Here is a 20,347-nt window from a genome sequence, read left to right on the forward strand (position 1 = left end):
AAGACTTTGTTAAATGAGGATAGGTTCATGATCTACTGTAGATAAGTAACGAAATGTATTCGGTCAAATAGAGGAAATATCATTCAAACAAGAGTAAAATGTTTGTTGGAAAACATCCTAATAAAAACTCATTTCCTGGTTTTTTCAAGAGCGTTTTTACTATGCCAGTCTACATTTTGAACTCTCAGTTTTCAGTGCTTCGCCGGCCGCGGTGGGCTAGCGGTTCTAGGCGCGCAGTCCGGAACCGCGTGACCCCTACGGTCGCATTTTCGAATCCTGCCTCGGGCATGGATGTGTGTGATGTCCTTAGGTTAGTTAGGTTTAACTAGTTCTAAGTTCTAGGGGACTAATGACCTCAGCAGTTGAGTCCCATAGTGCTCAGAGCCATTTGAACCATTTTTTTGAACCTGCAGCCGCAGATGTTGTTGGTCTTACGATTTTGGTTTGCAGTCTTGAGTAAATTAGGAGTTGAAAAGTTTTTTTGTAGTGAAGTGCTTTACGGCTCACTGTCCTGCACAAGTAAACTCTACTCGAGCGTGTGGGATACAGACAAACAATTCTGAAACTTGTACGGAGAGCATTAGTAATCCGTAACAGCACCGCTAGCCGGCAGTCCTGCGAAATGTGCGTAATAAAACACGACACCTTACTTCTTCTGTGAAGCCTCACAATCCCATTACAGTGTAACGTTAATTCTCTGTACACGATTTTACTTCCTTTTTCGCACGAAAGAAATGCGGTACCCTTCCGTTCGGGAAGTATTGCTTCCGAGAAGAGGAGCTCATCTTCACATGGAATACAGATAAAGATCACAGTTGGAGGACAGAAGCGACGGACGGATCTCGGTAGTGTAACTTTTGCGGACGTTAGCCGGGGCGAGTAAAAACGCGGCGCGCGTTGAATGGCACCAGGAGGACGCGCCGCGCCTGTATATGGCAGCCGACGGCACAGCGCCTCCCCTTGTTCCAGATGCGATGCTCATAAATACAGGCACATACTAAACCTGGAGAATAAAGGCGCACGTGAAAGCACGAGATGTATACGAAGAAGACACCGAATCGAAATCACCTGTTGGGGAGGGAAAAGAGAATAAGCAGGTCGCACGAGAGCCGCGCAATCAATAACGGGGCGTCCCGCTGTGGCAGTGGACGGCGTGTGACGGGAATGGGCGAACAGGCGCGGGCAGCCGACCACTGTGCGCGCGCATGCGGGCTCGCCGCGGCTTCCACGACGTCATCGTAGTCGTCACTCCTCCCCTAGTTCGGATATGAACGACTGAAAAGACCCAGGCAGCGTATTATTAGTTGAAACCAATGAACCATCTTTAAAACTCCAACGAATATTCCTGTTGTGTACATAGTTCCGCGTAGTCAGCGCGTACACAACTTTCCCACTAGAGCGCGCCCCGCTAAGCACAACAGCGCAGGCGCAGCGCTCGTCCGTCTCCGCACTACGAGATGGCGCTATCTTAGAGACGGACTAAATTATGCTTCCGCCGATCCGCGTATTAACATGGCTGGCTCAGAGCACTAAGGGACTTAGCATCTATGGTCATCAGTCCCCTAGAACTTAGAACTACTTAAACCTAACTAACCTAAGGACATCACACAACACCAATCTGCGTAGTAATATGTAATGCAGCCAATGAGATTGCTGCTAACGTAGAACCTTTTCTCCTCGCGGATCACACTCACGCAGTGATACCTGAACGCACGAGGTATTATAACGAGTGTACAGACGTCCGATTAGTCAGTCTGCATCAGTCTGCATTAGTCTGTAGTCAAGTTTCAGTCTGCGCCTAATAAGATTACGATATTGCTGTACATAGCCATGAAGATAAATGAATAGGCACTTTGTCAAGTATCAGAGATATGTGAGAATAAGATTAACGTGCCAACACCAAAGGAACTTCAGATTGTCAATTGTAAACAGCATCCAGAATCAAGATACGTAATGTCTATGATTTTTATTATTTTAATAAATGTGTGTGAAAATTAATCAAGTTCTGTTTAAAGTTGGTCACCGTCAATCTGCTACTCTAAGCGTGCAAGTGGCATTTCTATCGTCTGACCTAACGGCAGAAGATAAACACGCCACGATAAGACCACGAGACATATTGCTGACACTCGCCTACTTCGTTAGAGCGACAAGTCAAATAATCTGATGGTGTGTGTACCGAAGGTCTCACAGTACGCACACCACAATTCCTCTGTAAGAAATTCCTCATGGGGCTCCATTTAGACGAATATGAGTTCCTTGATGAAAGAATGGGAATTAACATCCTACTGTGTGTTGGAAGTTACTGGCTAAATTAGCAGATACCACCCATGGCTGTTGAATTTATGGACACGCCAGCATCAAGGCACAAACTATGGAGGATATACTTATATGGATGTGGTGTCTGTTCTTTCGGACATGTCCGAAAGAACAGACAGCATATCCATATAAGTATATAGTTCTGGCAATATTGGCCATGACCTCCTTCTTCTGTGCGGATGCACACATATTACCCGAACTCTTACGGGACTTGGTAAGAATGTCTTCCACGAGTAATGAGTGTGTTGGGTAGGGACACTACGAATGTAGTGTGTGGACATATAAGGTGAGAATGTGGGTCTCGCGGGAGGCGTGCGCGAGATAGTCCCTGCAGTCACACTATCCTCTGTGCCTTCTGTGGCTGAGATGGGTAGAGCGTCTGCCATATAAGCAGGAGATCCCGGTCGGGGCACATATTTTCATCTGTCCCCGTTGATATATATCAACGCCCGTCAGCAGCTGAAGGTATTAATATATAATTGTAAGTATGGAGGCGTCCTCTTCTACTGCACTACAGCATCTACAGCGTGCCATACGAAACGTTGACTCTGCAGGTTGCTGCCAGGACCAGTTTAACGTTTCAAAAACAGGGGCCAACTGACACAACGACAGTGGAATTCCTGGTTAGAAATGGTTCAAATGGCTCTAAGCACTATGGGAGTTAACATATGAGGTCTTCAGTACCCTAGACTTAGAACTGCTTAAACCTAACTAACCTAAGGACATCACACACATCCATGCCCGATGCAGGATTCGAACCTGCGGCGGCAGGGCCGGCCGGGGTGGCCGAGCGGTTCTAGGCGCTACAGTCTGGAACCGCGCGACCGCTACAGTCGCAGGTTAGAATCCGGCCACAGGCATGGATGAGTGTGATGTCCGTAGGTTAGTTAGGTTTAAGTAGTTCTAAGTTCTAGGGAACTGATGACCTTAGAAGTTAAAACCCATAGTGCTCAGAGCCATTCGAACCATTTTTTTGCGACAGCAGGAATTCCTGTCTCACCATCAATATGTCTACGGGTTGTATACCGATGCGTCCAAGTCTACTGATAGCGTTGAAACCACACTTCACTATTATCACAGCCGAGGAAATGGCCGTTTTGGAAACCTTGGAATTCGCACAGACGTGGCAGTCATAATATCTGATAGTGAATACGAAATAACATTGATTAGAAATTATAGGTTTGGTAGAAAATTTCTGTGGTATCAACGTTCGATACCACAGTTGTTACGGGGTTGCAGATATCGACCGCGGTTCGTAATAGATATCGCTGTACCCGCGAGTAGCGACTAACGCCACTCCGCGGCTTTTGACAAGTATCTAGCGAGCTCTCGTCCACTCTAGATCGGGACGTCAACTAGCCTTCAGCTGATAGAAAGCAACCTCTAACAAGCCGCTTAGTCAACTACGGCATAAGTAATGCCTCTCTAGATATCTATTTGTAATTATATGTATGCCGCCTGTAACACAAGTTAAGTACGATACATATATATATATATATATATATATATATATATATATATATATATATATATATATATATATATATATATATATATATATATATACTAACGACCACTAATTATTTCAGTCGTTGCAGATACAGACTATGCAGCCAGCTCCTTGCCGACTTCACTGCCAAACCCGCAATATATGTTTCTATTTAACATTGGCCACCTGTCATCATAACAACTGACAACAAGAATCATAACAATTTTAATGACTCGGGAAAGCTCGCAAAGGGAGTCCCATAAGGTTCAGTTTTGGGCCCACTCCTATACCTTATATACGTGAATGATCTTTCACTTAAGATTCAAAAAGCAAAGTTGCCACTTTTTGCAGGTGATACCCCATTATAAAAAGTTCCATTTGAAAACGACAGAAGAGATGATAAATATATTTTCCAAAGGTTTATTAAGCTGTTCACTGAAAATAGATTCTCGCTAAATTTTGCATAAACACACCACTTTCAGTTCTCTACAACAAATAGTCGTGCCAACAACTTAAGCAGCTGATGAGCAGGAGTCAGTATGTAGGGTAGAATGCTCCAAATTTTTGAGAATATATGTTGATGAAAGCTTGAACTAGAAGAAGCATATTATTGAGCTCCTCAAACAATCAAGTTCATCTATTTTTGCTGTTTGTATAATTGCTAATATTGGAAACAAGCGTATCAGCCTCCTGACATATTCTACATGTTTCCACTCAGTAATGTTCTAAAGAACAATTTTCTAGGGGAACTCACCACTTAATAAGAAAATATCTACATCTACATCTACATTTATACTCCGAAAGCCACCCAACGGTGTGTGGCGGAGGGAACTTTACGTGCCACTGTCATTACCTCCCTTTCCTGTTCCAGTCGCGTATGGTTCGCGGGAAGAACGACTGTCTGAAAGCCTCCGTGCGCGCTCTACTCTCTCTAATTTTACATTCGTGATCTCCTTGGGAGGTATAAGTAGGGGGAAGCAATATATTCGATACCTCATCCAGAAACGCACCCTCTCGAAACCTGGCGAGCAAGCTACACCGCGATGCAGAGCGCCTCTCTTGCAGAGTCTGCCACTTGAGTTTATAAAACATCTCCGTAACGCTATCACGGTTACCAAATAACCCTGTGACGAAACGCGCCGCTCTTCTTTGGATCTTCTCTATCTCCTCCGTCAAACCGATTTGGTACGGATCCCACACTGATGAGCAATACTCAAGTATAGGTCGAACGAATGTTTTGTAAGCCATCTCCTTTGTTGATGGACTACATTTTCTAAGCACTCTCCCAATGAATCTCAACCTGGTACCCGCCTTACCAACAATTAATTTTATATGATCATTCCACTTCAAATCGTTCCGCACGCATACTCCCAGATATTTTACAGAAGTAACTGCTACCAGTGTTTGTTCCGCTATCATATAATCATACAATAAAGGATATTTCTTTCTATGTATTCGCAATACATTACATTTGTCTATGTTAAGGGTCAGTTGCCACTCCCTGCACCAAGTGCCTATCCGCTGCAGATCTTCCTGCATTTCGCTACAATTTTCTAATGCTGCAACTTCTCTGTTTACTACAGCATCATCCGCGTCGTACAAAAGCGAGCAGTAACAGTAACACGTGGTGTTCACCCACGAACGACATCTAGATGCCCCTTTAAGGATTCTGCAGTTGAGTGATCACACTGTTGTAGAAATAATTTGTTCCTCTTTACGGAGTTAGGCATTTTAACTGCACTGTCACAATACATATATTCGCTAGTGAAATTCGTGATAAATAATGCATCGCAATTTGAGAAAAACAGTGATATAATATACCTAAAACAGAAGAGGGGAAAAATAACCTTTATTACCCATTTTTAAAGGTGTCAGTAGCTGAGAAAATAATTCAATATGCACCAACAGTAAATTTTTATTATTTTCCCAACAACATAAAATATCCTACAACTTTTTAATCTTATTTTAAAATAACTTCTCCTGCGCAGCTCTTTTTATTCCATTGACTAATTTCCATTTAAAAACTGGTAGCCAGTGAAAAAAATAAAATAAAATAATTAAGTGTAATTGCTTGAGTAGGACTAATAATAATAATGTATTCATTAATGTTATCATCAATCATGTATGCATATTCTGTAAACTGACTCGTTCCACATCATTTCGATAAAAGAATCGTTCAAATTATCTGTAGAACGTGTAGCCAACCAACAAAGACACACACATGGAGGAGCTTCACGACAGTATAGCACAGGAGGAAATTTAATAATTTGAAGCTCAACAAACACCTCTATCGGCCAACTTCAGCGCCATCCCTCTATGTGTTTGCTGAGACGAAGAAGATACAAACCACATAATTCTGTCCTCGGAACACGTATCACATAGATGTAGTTGCAAGCTATCTTCGGGATCTTGGCTATCAGTTCCCAAGCATTCCCGGCCTCATTAACATCTAACGACATAGCGTGTAAAATACTATATGACTTTGTCAACAGTGCCTGCATCCTCATATAGCTGCCTGCGCAGCTAATCTAATGCTCTTATAATTAATGTCAGGGGAGGACCAATGCACAATTACGCGATTATGTTCCCATGTGCTACTCAGAAGGATATAGAGGGCTCAGCCTTCGAAAGTGCGTCACAAGGTACCTCTTACAGTGAACGTATGTGCCTGTATACTGGTGTATCTATACGTATGGCTGAAATCCAAAGCTGGTTCTTGCATACTGTTTTCACGTTCTGTCTAGAATGGTACTTATAGACCTGCACGGATATTCAATTCTCTATTTTGAAACAATTTGTACCGAAGATACAAAACAACATTTTATTACTGATGTAGATGTATAGTCATTAATTTGGATTACATAAGGAATATCCCAATTGAGTACCAATGGCGATTTATACAATTTACAATTTGTGATTAGTTTCTATGGGAACAAATTTCTGAGGTCATCGGTCCCTAGGCTTGCACACTACTTTGTCTAACTTAAATAAGGGTGCAGATATTACGACATCTAGTGACCACCAATGTAGAAATACCTAGATATGCCCCTCGGGTTCTGTGGCTAGCGTCTATAGTATTCCCTACTCACGTCGGTGTTGTGGTGTGGTCTTCAGTCCGAAGACTGGTTTCATGCAGCTTTTCACGATGTGAAGTGCTCTTCATCCTTGTATCAGTACAGAAACCTTCATTCATTTGAATCTGCTTAATGCCTTGGCCTTCCTCTACTACACTTCCTCCGCTCATTGCATTACCAAATGAGTTATTCATTCATGTCTTAGGCTGTGTCCTACCAAATGGTCTCTTCTCAGTCTAGTTGTGCCATACATTTCGCATCGGTTGGTAATGATTTTGGCATGGGTACATTACGGGGTGACTGTACTGGTCGTCCCCCTGTTATCCTCTGGGATGGTATGCGTGTGATTAAACTGTCTACGTGTAATGGTATTCAGGTGAAAGTGAGTGAAAGTTTTCTAAATGTTTGCGAATCGTGTAACTGAGATGGAACTTGGTTAGCAACCCGATATTCAGCTAGTGGGACTTGGTAAACCTACTAAAAACCACATCCAGGCTGGCCAGCACGCCGACCCTCTTCGTTGGTCTATGAGGAGGATTTGACCTTGGCTCCCCACACTGGAAGCGACTCTGTGGTACACACAGCTATCCGGGCCCATATCAGGTACCGTTAGACTCCACTAATTTTCCCCCGTTTTTCGTAACTATTAATTTCAGAAATTTCTCTTCTTAGATATTTACTGTCCTCATTTCACTTACGTACGTGTCTACATTTCAGACAAATACCGCCAGAAAAGACTTTCTAACACTGAAATTTAATAATCGATGTCAAAGTCTCTTTATCAGAAATGATTTTTTGTTGTTGTTGCTGCTCCACATTATAATTATTTCGTCTTTGCTTCACCCATCGTCAGTTATTTTGCTTATCAAGTAATAAAAGTCATCTAGTAACTTTATTATAAAACTTTTAACCATGACGGACTTGGAACACTACGACTGTGATGAATAAAGGTTTCTAGAATTTACTGTAACCAGTCACGTTTTGTTTTAGTCTTCAATGTGAATTGAAATTAGCGAGCAAGTAGGACACCTGAAAACTCCCTGACCAGACTATTATAGCAGTGCATCGTATTTCCTCTATAATCGACAGGGTGAGAGTTCAGTCTTTCCAACCAACAACATTTTACATGTTTAAAGTTACAAATAAATTATAGGACACCACATAAAATTCAAAACTACCATTCAGAATAAAACAGATATATTATAGTCCTCAGCAATACGTGGAGTTTAGTACACAGATTGAATAATATTAATGGTACTGAAACGGTGGCAAAGTGTGCTTAAATCAGTAATACAAAAAGACACCCGGTAGATATTGCTAAGACAACTGATTAAATAAAGAATTCTTAGGTATCATGGAACATCAGGTAATGAGGCGAGAGTGAGAGGTATACGTGGGTAATAGTACAAGAGCTGTAGAATGTTTAGGCATTTTCTGTTAGAAGTATGACTGATCTCGGAGTTTTATTACAATGGTAGATTCATGCCATCATCACTAACTTAGCTACTTTTCATGAAACGAGAGTAACGTACCCATAAACAGAAATGCTTGTCGTATTCTTTTGACGGTCGATCACCTTGACTAAGAGGGTCCGCACGTTCCAACACTGCAGGAGTGACAGCTATGTGGGACCGGCTTTCACGCGGGAGGTCTGATAGGTTTGCGCGACCTTGTTGTGAAGATGACAGACTGCTCACCCAACGACTCGCAGTGCTTTTGTTCGCTACAAGATCTTTGTAGATGTTCTGCAAGCGCCTATGAATATCTGTGATTGTTTTCCCACCAAAATAAAATGACAGCTCCCTGCTTGGAACACATATCCATCACGAACGCCATTTTAAAGTCTGTGTAGAGCAGTCACCTATCGGAACCTTATGAAAACATCAAGGATGAAGAGAGAATATTTCACGATGTCCCACAATGAACGTCGTAGTTTTTTCAACCGAAATTGGCCGAGAAACAAAATGTGTCGTAATACTTACTGAGCGCTCCCTGTACATTAACTATATTTGGTCTCTACGTATTTCCAGCATAATCACCTTTAGTAGATGAATGAAACCTCAAGTGAATAATTAAGGTAAAGACTGATGTTACATACTGGTATTCACATTAATTTAAGGACGATATTTAATTCTTGCATGCCTTATTTGGGTCTGTTCATTAACAACGTAAATTCGGTTGGTTCCAGAAGTTAGTGATTAGTGATGTTATAATGAAGTTGATGCTCGTTCATTTGGAGAGCTATTAGATTCTGTGGTACTCATACTTTATTACTCTCATTTTCCATAGTAATTGCATAATTTAATCACAGGAAACGACACGAGTTGGCAAAAACTTTACGACCACCTGCTTAATAGCGTATAGGGCTACCTTTGGAAAGCAATACAGTAGCGATTCTGATTATCATGGACTAGACAAGTCGTTAGTAGCTTTCCGGAGATACATTTCACCGAATATCTAAGCACAGGTCACACAATTATAGTATATTACGGTCCGGTGGTTTCCGGGTGCAGAACTGTAGGCAAGTAGCGTCCAAGATTTGTACCGTTGGGTTGAACTCAGGCGAATCTGATGATCCAGGCATCAACGTGTGTCCACTACTATGTTCGACAGATCACTGTTGCACGATTCTGGTCTTGTGACATGGCCAATTGTCGTGCTGGAAGATGACATCAAACATGAAGGGACGCAGATGGTGCGTAGTAATATTCACGTAATCCACAGTTGTAATGATACATTCTATTACTGCATAGGCATGGAATCCGAGGTTAATGTCCGCCGTAATGTAATTCTGTCTCCACCTGCCTGTCTCCATCGTACAGTGCAACTTTCGAGTAGCTGTTTGCATGAATTTCATGTGTCCTATCACAGAAATGAACTGGTGGTGATTCATTTTTCCATTGATCCGCGGACCAATCTCGATAAACCTGTAATTGGATTCCAATCATGATTGATGATTTTGTTCTGTCAACATTCTAACAAGGAGGGGTCGTCTGCTCCGGAGTCCGATGTTCACGAATGTATGTCTTCCACCGTGTACAAACTGTAGGAATCGATGGGTAGAGACAGAACAGAAAAGGTGTAATGAACTTATTTCCGGAAACGCATGCTTTCCATGCTAGAGACCATTTATTCAATCACACATGATTACAGAGACTGCGGTCTAATACGCGCTGTTCCATGCAACCATAGTTACACTACGTGTTGAAATTGATTTCCATGTCCGTCAAGGCGTACGCGCCGTAGCATGTTCTGTCTCACACGTTCACATAGGCCAAGTTGAATCCGAACAGTGTCAAAGGCGGCACGGATATGCTGCTCCAGCGTCTCCACATCTGGAATAAGCTCTGAATACACGATACTTTTGAGATGGCCGCACTACCAGAAAATGCACGGGTTAAGATCCGGTGAACGAGCAGGCCATGTAACTGCAAACCCTCGTCCGATCTGTCGACCAGGGAAGACCTGGTTGAGATACGTCGGATGTTAACGGCTGGAGCACTATCATGTAGCAGCCCCATAACCCATTCGAATCGTCAATGGCACTACTTCCAGCAGGGGAGGCAAAGTCACCCGCAAGAAACGCCGATAGCCCCGGCCTGTTACGCGACGTGGAAGGAAGACTGGCCCCAAAATATGGTCCCCAATTATCCCGGCCTACACACTTCGGCTGCACCGATGCTGATGATTCCCTGTCACCATACTATGGGGATTCTGCGTACTATCCCACAGATGACTGCTATGAAAGTTGAAGATACCAATCTCATTTGTGAGTAGCATGGGTGATATAAATCCCGGAATCATGGTTACTTGTTGGCAGAAACGGTGACAAAACTGCTCCCGATGTGAAAAGTCTGTCGCTAGTAAGCCCTGCATGCGCAGTAAGTGATAAGGGTAGTAACAATTGTCATGGAGAATGTTCCATACGGCGGTCGCCTTGCACAGCGCTAATCACATTTTCCTCCAAGTCTGGTGTCCGAACACTTCAGATACGCACTTTATCATTTCCTGCTTCCTGAAACGACACTGTCTTGGACAAACAGCGAAACACTGTTGCAAACATTGAACACTGTGCTTGTTGTCGGCGAGAATAGGTCTCCTGATACAACCTAGGTGCCCGCTGGCCGTTGCCAATTACCTTTCCGTAAGTAAACACCAGCTCCCGCTTCGGATACGGAACCATTGTGTACATAGCTGTATCACATCCATTACAAGTTGAGTCAGCAAGAGAAGTGAATTGAACACAACATTACCAATGGTATGGCAGGAGTGGGCGCTAGTATATGACGTATGAGAAACAATACCACTCTCTAGGAGGAAACCATACATACTGTAACTGTGGGGGCATGGTGCGGCGCGTGTTAGACCGCAGTCCCTGCAACAAAGTGTGACTGAATAAATTAGCATGGAAACCATGCATTTTTGAACATATGTTCGTATTTATGGCTTGTTGGTTTACGATTGACCAACGGCCTTGCCGCAGTGATAACACCGGTTTCCGTCAGATCACCGAAGTTAAGCGCTGTCGGGCTGGGCTAACACTTAGATGGGTGACCATCTTGTGTGCCGAGCGCTGTTGGCATGCGGAGTGTACTCAGCCATTGTGAGGCAACCTGAGGAGCTACTTGATTGAAAAGTAGCGACTCCGGTCTCGGAAACTGACATGCGGCGGCGAGAGCGGTGTGCTGACCACATGCCCCTCCATATCCGCATCCAGTGACGCTTGTGGTCTGAGGATGACACGGTGGCAGGTCGATACCGTTGGGCTTCATGGCCTTTTCGGGAGGAGTTGTTTTAGTTGTTTAGTTTACGATTAGAATACCACTAGAGAATCTGAATTTTCAATAACGATAAACAATCCAGGTGAGAGAGGGAGGGAGGAAAGGAGATGGGCAGAGGGTTGGTAGGAAATGGACGTAGATAACAGGAGGAGGAGATCGACAGAGAGAGGGACAGAAGGAGTGAGAGGGGGAGAAGAATATGGACGGAGAGAGGAGGAGGTGATGGACAGAGAGAGGGGGAAGGAAGAGGAGACGCGGAGAAAGAAAGGGGCAGTGGGAGATGGACAGAGACAGGGGAGAGAAGGAGATTAGGACGTATATCCAATCCCAATACACATTAGAAACGTCTGCCTTCTCTCTTCTTCTTTTTCCTTTTAAGGAGGCTGAACCGCAGACAAGCGTGGCCGGATACAGCTAGTACACTAATAATAATTCATTTGGCTTCATATTGTTTGATATATGCTTACATATTACATAAAATGGAAACAACAATTCGGCTGTACACCTGTAAGTACACCATTAGTAATCCATTCTGCTTCCTATCATACAATGTAGACACTAATGTTCACATAAAATGGAAACCACAACTTGGATAAACATCCAGTCACTCACTGACACCGAGAAACCTTGCAAGTAATTATTAATTAATGTTGCTGTGGATTCGATATTTTATAGCTTCTGTAGGGCAGCAGACAACAGTACCTTTTGCAATTAATTCAAACTACTTATTGATACTAACATGACACTAGTAAATGTATTTGACTGTGAGAGTAGAAGTTAACACTTCTTTCTAAGTTGTTGTCTCTATAAAAATAACAAATCAACCCAAATGCCATCTGCCAATGATTGATGTGTATAGACAGAAGAAATGAAAATATGAGTAGTTACATATGACTCCAGTCCTAGACTCCTTTAGTCATCAGGAGAGAGCCGGGCATGATGCGGTGGTGAGAACCTAGTTACGCCAACAAAGCATCATTGACAATAACACATTTTTTAGGCTGTGATACACGACAAAGCATCATACCAGAGCCAGGTCGGCAGAGATGCGCCTCGTCCGGCGAAAGGCTGGCGTGCGCTCGACTCGCAGTACCTACACTGCACAAGGTGTTGGGTAGTCGCTGTTACGTCACGTGGTCGCCGTCGATCCATGGACTCCAGCGGTCTCCAGCTCCAAGTGTTGGTCTCGAAAGAGCACTCGTTGGTGTTTAATATTTGCATCCAGCAGTCAGGCCCCATATCCACCTGAACTACTCACTGGCTCGCAGGGAGCAGCTCTCAGGCTCCATTTCGGACACAAGAACTGGAAGTACTGGTGTCTGCCACAGGAATGGGATAATCAGCAGCAGTACACTCCCCACCCCCTCTCACGCAGGTCAATCATCCAGCAGACCTGCAGTGTGATGGCGGCCTCCGTGCCCCGTGAGTATCGCAGTGGAAATTGGCAGTTCAGCTGGGGCCGCAGCAGTGTCCTTCCAGCCTGACTCATGGTTCCATAGACAATCGAAGACAGCTATGTGTACTGAGGGTCGATTTCCATAGCCTCCCTTCTCACTGGATAGCTGCAACTCACACAAGTGTGAGAATCTGCGGGAATGGATCCACAGCTCCCTTAAAAGGCTTAAAACGTCCCACATGAATAATCAACTTATTTGTTGGCATCTGTATTTTTTTAACATTGACAGGTGACATCATTTCCACTACTTGGTATGGCCCATAGTATCAAGTCAGGAATTCCTTTGTTTTACCTTTTAGTGTATATGGATTCATCACTAATATTCATTGGCCAACAATGTATTGCAGTAGCCTCCGTACCTATCTGCTCTTGTCATTCTACAGCTTTCGTTTTTGTGCATTTCACTTGTTGCACCATGTCACGTAATTTCTTAGAAGACTTGTTTACTGATCCAATGTCGTATTCAAACTTCAGGTTACCCACTTCGAAAGGTGAAGGAATTTTTCTCCCATATATTACCTCATATGGTGAAAGACCGGTAGCCATATGGACTTTAGAATTCTATGCCACAGCTACAACATTTATATTTACATCCCAATTTTCCTGATTACTGATAATGTAGTAAGTAGCTCAACATCTTTCAAATCATGCGATGAATTCTCTCTGCTCTCCCATTAGTTTTGGGGTGGAAGGAGCTTGCTTGCAGCGTGCAAATTTGGAGGAATCTACACAACTGCTTCATAATATCGGACGTGAAGTTGGCATCCTGGCCTGTAATTAGTGTCCGGGATACCAAATATGAGCAACCAATTATTTACTAATGCTTGAGGAACAAATACTCTGGTCATGAATTGCATACTCAATTTGTATTTATTTCCTACTGGTGTTTCATTAAATAAACCCAAAATGTCCGTCTCAAGCACTTCAAACGGTTTATATGCTTCTGGTAGACGTTATAATGGAATCGGTTGTGGCTAATTCACATCGTTGCACATAAGGTACACAATTACTGACATATTGCTTGATATCAAGTTTTCTAGTCTCATGCATGTCCTATTGACTCCGATGGGTAAGACGTCTTATGTAATGGGAACGGTGTTTTGGCGAACTGTGATTTACAGAGTAATTTTTAATTTTTTAATTTGTGACGTGCCAATGTGTCGCTCATAACATGTTTGTGTACCTTGAAAATAAATGGAAAGATTTTGTGTGTAGCTTTTACAAGATGTTTATAATAACCCTTTAGAAGATCTGAAGATGGCAACTTAGTTTTGCCGAAATCGGTTATCTACAATAAAGTTTTTATAGCTATCTCTGCTGGGAAGTTCTTCTTCTCCTAAGTAATCACTACAAATCGCCCCTTCGCGCTCAACATGAGTAAACTGATAAATAACTGTTGGATATTTTTAATGACCACCCGATTCCGCTGTCCTAGATTCATTCAAGGCCACTAGGCCACGCCTTGAGCAGCAAACGTGACTTTGTACGCTGATGGACCAAAATTGGAACTTCTCACAATGTCGTCTGTTATACAGTGATCTGGCAGAATTGACACGATCTTCAGCAGAGAAGATATGGCTAGTTGCTGCGTAGACACGCTTTGTCTCCTATGAATGTGATGCTCTGATCTCGGTGGATGTCATTTTCAGACGCGGTTTCCATTTCTAGTCTACCTTTTTCCTGCAACTCTCTAAACTCTTCAATATTTTTTGATATTCAGGAGAAAAAAGCTCTAAATGGAAACTGATGTCCAAAACTACCTTCCACCAAGGCAATTGTATTCATGGTAAATAAGACCTATTTACACAGCAGCTAACTCTGTGTTGTACAGTGGAGATAATCAGACGGGATCATAGAATAACAAACAGCACTGCGAGACGTTCCACCTATGGTCCGCCAGCGTACGAAGTCACGTTTGCTGCCAGATGGGAAGTCTAGTGGCAGGCGGCGGCTCCTTAAACTTCGACCGTGTGTGGCGTCGTTATGTAACGTTTCCAGACTCGGGTTACTACCTCGATCTGTTCCCCAAGACACCCTCCGCAAGCCGTCGGAGTTTTTTGCAACATTTGCGGAAGACACTGTATATTAAGTATACATTCGCGTCTATTGAAAAAGACAACGTGCAACTGGTACAGTGTGCAGTATGTCACAGTGTCCTCAGAAACGGCTCATTGCGGCCTGTACGTCTGGAACATCATCTAACAATAACTCATCCAGTTTTGAAAAATAAAACCAAAAGACCTTTTCGTTCGAAAATGAAATTCCTTAAATCGCATGAAACTGAATTAGCCATCATGAAAATAAACACCACAGTAGACTAAACACGGAGAGTGATCTTTGATGTGCGTCAGCTGGTTTGAAACCACATATTCAGGAGCAGCTTGATGGAAAACTGTTTCAACTGTTTCATTGCTATTCTAAATTTTGCTTGCAAGTTTCATCATATAAAAGAATTTTTGACGTTAAAAATGTTGTTGAAGTAAAAACAATATTATTATGTACTTAAGAAATGCATAGAAACATGTCTATTTTGTCTATCATGTCCTTTGACGCACTATGATAACTTGGTAGACATGTCCCTTAGTGACAAGCAACAATCGTTCTCGGGGTAAGAACTACGAGATATGGCGTTATAAACAATGGGATGGGTGAAACAATGCCGCATCATGCATGATTTTTATACTGTTAGTTGTGTGCTACTAACTATTTCAGACAAATTTCGCAGATAGTATTCACATATGCTGGTGAAAGCACCTACAAAATTATATCATGGTACCACATTTAGTTCATGAGATATGACGTCATAACACTGAAAAGGGTGAAAAACTGCCGCATTGAGCATTACGTTTAAATTTAATACTTCTTTGCTACGAACCTTTTTCGTAGCACATTTTGCGGACAGTATTCACAATGCCGCTTATTGTAACTTCGAAATTATTTCATTGTATGACACATAGATCGGGAGATGTGACATCATAAACAATGAGATGCGTGAAAAACTGCCGCATCATGCGTGACATTTAAATTTACACACACCAAAAAAAGTTGTGCGTCATCCTGGATCTCAGAACTCCTGAAAATAGACGTTGACTGTGGATATTGTATCACAGACACAGTCCCTTTGACTGTTCAGAGATGTCACTAAATCCGCCCAGAGATGTAAACAACCACAAATGAGCAGCGCGTATTAGACGAAGGGGACGTGTCCAGGCTTCTCGAAGTGAACCAAAGCAATGTTTTTCGGACGTGGAGGAGATGCAGAGAGACAGGAACTGTCGATGACATGCCCTGCTCAGGCCGCCCAAGGGCTATTACTGCAGTGGATGACCGCTACCTACGGATTATGGCTCGGAGGAACCCTGACACCAACGCCACCATGTTGAATAATGCTTTTCGTGCAGCTACAGGACTTCATGTAACTACTTAAACTGTGCGCAATAGGCTACATGACGCGCAACTTCACTCCCTAAGTTCATGCAGCGAGATACAGATGGGCCCAACAACATGCCGAATAGACCGCTCAGGATTGGCATCATCTTCTCCTCACCAATGAATATCGCATATGCATTCAACCAGACAATCGTCGGAGACGTGTTTGGAGGCAATTCAATCAGGCTGAACGCCTTAGACAAACTGTGCAGTGAGTGCAGCAAGGTGGAGGTTTCCTGCTGTTTTGTGGTGGCATTATGTGGGGTCAACGCACGCCGCTGGTGGTCATGGAAGGCGCCGTAACGGGTGTACGATATGTGACTGCCATCCTCTGAACGATAGTGCAACCATATCGGCAAAATATTGGGGAGGCATTTGTCTTCATGGACCACAATTCGGGCCCCCATCGTGAACATCTTGTGAATGACTTCCTTCAGGATAACGACATCGCTCGACTAGAGCGGCCAACATGCTCTCCAGACATGAACCCTATCGACACATGCCTGGGATAGACAGAAGAGAGCTGTTTATGGACGACGTGACCCACCAACTACTTTGAGGGATCCAGGCCGAATCGCCGTTGGGGTGTTGGACAATCTGGACCAACAGTGCCATGATGAACTTGTGGATGGTATGCCACGACGACTACAGGTATGCATCAATGCAGGAGGACGTGCTACTGGGTATTAGAGGTACCGATGTGTACAGCAATCTGGACCCTCCCCCCCCCCCCCCCCTGAAGGTCTCGCTATATGGTGATACAACATGCAATGTGTGGTTATCATGAGCAATAAAAAGGGGGCAAATGATGTTTATGTTGATCTCTATTCCAATTTTCTGTACAGGCTCCAGAATTCTCGAAACCGAGGTGATGAAAAACTTTTATTGATGTGTACATTACTTGTTTTTGGCTACTCTTCGCAACATATTTCGAAGACAGTCTGCACATATGCCGGTAAATGTACCTACACATATACATCGTTGTAAGAACATAGGTCAAGAAATACGATGTCATAACCACTAAGCGACGTGAAAAAATGGCGCATCATACGTCAAGTTCTGATACATTTATTCTTTACAACTAAGATACTCCTGCTGTCGACTCACCTTAAGAAAATTCCTGACAGCTGGTAGCGCTTTTGACTGCTTTCAACTGAGTAACGCAAATGGCTGTGGGCGAAAAAAATAGCCCTCTGTAGAGCTATGAAGAGGCTTCGCCATAGGGACGTTTACGAAATCGCTTTGTAGACACGCGAAGCAGGTGAACTTATACGTTTGTACACTATGCATATTTCTCTGTACGACTGCTTCATAATTTTAAAGGCGTCTTTACGAATAGATGGAAATGGAATTTTTTACATATTACAGTACAAACACATTTCATTTTCTGCTTCCTTTTCTAACAGGAAATTAGTAAAACGAATACCCGAACAATGACTGGCCTGTCAGCTAGTTAAATCTTTAGAACGATTGAACAAAGGTGGGGGTGGGGGGTGGCGAGAAGGCATGAGATATTCAGGGGCTGCAAACGGGAGCAGGCTAGGGTGGCCGAGCGGTTCTAGGCGCTACAGTCTGGAACCGCGCGACCGCTACGGTCGCTGGTTCGAATCCTGCCTCGGGTATGGATGTGTGTGATGTTAGGTTTAAATAGTTCTAAGTTCTAGGGGACTGTTGACCTCAGATGTTAAGTCCCATAGCGCTCAGAGCCATTTGAACCGTTTTTGAAACTGGAGCACGAGGTAGAAAACGTTGGGAGCCATTGCTCTAGATGCAGTTTGCTGCTACGGCAAGGAAACAGGCATGCGGCGGCACGGAGCTGGAAAGGATTTAGAGATGGAGACAGTGTTTGTTACCACCAGCGGATATAAAAGACGCTGGAGGGAACGCCGGCGTGGACACAAACGTAATTGGCGCTTTGTAGAGCTGACGGGTGGAAATAAGGAATTCAGCACATTACGCGACTGCCCGCTGTTCTAATTGCCGGTGCGTTCGCAGGGCGCGGCGACCGCAGAGCACAAAGCGGGAGCAGGTCGGCCAGACCGCAGCCCACTGTAATTGCCCCGCTAGGCCGTCGCCACACCGGCGGCCAACAAATTGGTATTAGCAATATCGGCGCGTCATCCCCACAAAAACCTGCGGCGCTCTCGACCGGCGGTTCCGCCGCCGCCGTCTGCGCCCATAAATCGCGCTCGCGGTGGCAAAGAGGGGCGCGCGAGCGCGGTAAGAAACCGTCCCGCGGAGGTCTGGCGCGCGACGCCGGATTCGTCCCGAAGGTCCGGCCTCGCCGACGGAGGCCTTTCGGCTCTTTTGAAACGTGGGGAAGAAAAAGGCAAATGTCGAATTAGCGGTGACGGAAAGGATTAACCTTCTGAGACCGCTGATAGCTGACAGACGTGAGTTGCTGTCAGCTAGGGGAAAAAGCGACCGGTCCGACGCCACGCGGTAACAAGACAGTTCGTGAACCAGCGAGGCAGAGCTGTTACTACGTGTGTGTGGAAAGCGAAATGGCGTCACACGGACGGGAGGTGTATACTACACATAGGTGCGGGTCTAACTCTGAGGACTAATTCGAACCATTATTCTTTGCAAAACGAGGTACTATATGGTTTCACTATCGTTATCTCTTTTTCTCTTGTTTGATGTTTTCTCCTGCAATTTCTTTCTACTGTGTGACCCAAGAGTCTGTTAACATTTGAAACTTCAGTAATGTAGGTACAGAGGTAAAAACTGACACACGTGCTTGAAATGACATGGAGTTTTATTGAAACTAAAAAAATGTACAAAATGACCAACAGATGATGCTTCATATAATAGAAAAGCAGTAATTAGCATCACAATCGATTTTTAGCAAGACGATGTTCTCTATAACAAATGCTCAAAGTGCCGGTCGTCCAGCATCGACGATACCTCTAGTCAAAGATCAGTGTTGTGAAAGCACTGCACAGCATGTCAGTACGTATGGTGTGACAATCCCGTCGGATGTTGTCTCTTTGGATCCGTAATGAGGTCGGACTATTGACAGTAATCACACGGACTGAGGTATGAGGACCTGGGAGGCTTAGTATGACGGAAGTGGCGCTTCAGCACGAGATCCTCTCTAAACGATGTTCGCAACTTTCACACATGTGGCAATGTGGGGTGTTTATAAATGATGCGACTCTGTAATGCGTCGTCATACATCGCATCAGTCACGCTGACTGTTTGAAAAACAGCACCCCGCATTTTCTCGAAGAAAAACGGTCCGCTCACGATTGGGTTGGTAGAGCCACACCACATCGAGCCTTTCTCGTCATGCAGTTTGGTTCCCATTTTCGGTTGCCCAAGTTGGTCAGTTGTGGGTGTTGACAGATCATTGGAGTGTGGAACGGTCCACAACACGTTAGACAACCAAAGGACGCCCCAGGATAAAGGAACGGGCATGGGAAAGGTGTAGGGTATTTATCATAAGTTATTTCTTACTTCACAAGAGTCCAACAATTTCTTATTGCACACATACGAAAAACAATGAAATACAAATCATAATAGCTGCTTGCAATGAACGTAACTAAGAAGTCGCAGCTAATGAGTGACAATTAGCGCCAGCAACTGATTTAAAATGTTAACAGCAGCTCAAATTTCAACAGAGAATTAGATAAAATAATTAAGGAAAGGCATTCAGCCAAAGTTTCTTAAATTAAACCAATTGATGATTAATTACTTAATTCAGACGAATAAGATGCAACAATTTAGGAAGGACTAACAAGCAAGTAGTACAATCAAATACAACCGAAACACGCGCGCCGGCCGCGGTGGCCATGCGGTT

The 20,347-nt window shown here is 43.8% G+C and overlaps 1 pseudogene; it reads left to right on the forward strand.

Moving 5' to 3' along the window:
• Nucleotides 1-11,343: 11,343 nt before the first annotated feature.
• Nucleotides 11,344-11,461, forward strand: LOC124790836 (annotated as a pseudogene).
• The last annotated feature ends 8,886 nt before the right edge of the window (nucleotides 11,462-20,347 follow it).

The sequence above is a fragment of the Schistocerca piceifrons genome, chromosome 3 (genome assembly GCF_021461385.2).
Source record: "Schistocerca piceifrons isolate TAMUIC-IGC-003096 chromosome 3, iqSchPice1.1, whole genome shotgun sequence".
In the NCBI taxonomy this organism is placed as follows: domain Eukaryota; kingdom Metazoa; phylum Arthropoda; class Insecta; order Orthoptera; family Acrididae; genus Schistocerca; species Schistocerca piceifrons.